Below are 502 nucleotides of genomic sequence, written 5' to 3'. Positions count from 1 at the left end.
GATAATAATAAAAAAATATATATATGGTCACTGATATGGTTAAAGGGTGATAAAATGTTCCTGTGTCATAGGACTTTAGTAATATTACCATAGAATAATTATTTACTTTAGAATAAATGCTCAAGGTAACTTTTCTTTTCTAATCCCATACATTCATGAATTGTACTCTATATTCGTTTATTTATCTACTTATTTTTCAAGGAACAGTGACTATCATTTATTGTATACATCATAAACAATAGTTTAATAACTTGATGAATATCATAATCACAGAAGAATTGAGATTACTAATACTTTCGCGAAACAGTTGCATTAAAAAGGAGATTTACCAACAATCTGGGCCTGTCGTGCCGCGGTAACCGGCAAGCCACACACTCAGGGCAGCGTACAGCATGTTAGATAAAGTGAAACACAGTGATGGCAATATTAGGAGAAACAGAAGAAGTAGCAGAAGCATTTCTTCCATATTTTACATATTTTACTTATATGTATGTATACTTAT

This window comes from Penaeus monodon, chromosome 31 (genome assembly GCF_015228065.2).
Source record: "Penaeus monodon isolate SGIC_2016 chromosome 31, NSTDA_Pmon_1, whole genome shotgun sequence".
Taxonomy (NCBI): Eukaryota; Metazoa; Arthropoda; class Malacostraca; order Decapoda; family Penaeidae; genus Penaeus; species Penaeus monodon.
This window is presented reverse-complemented; position numbering follows the sequence as displayed.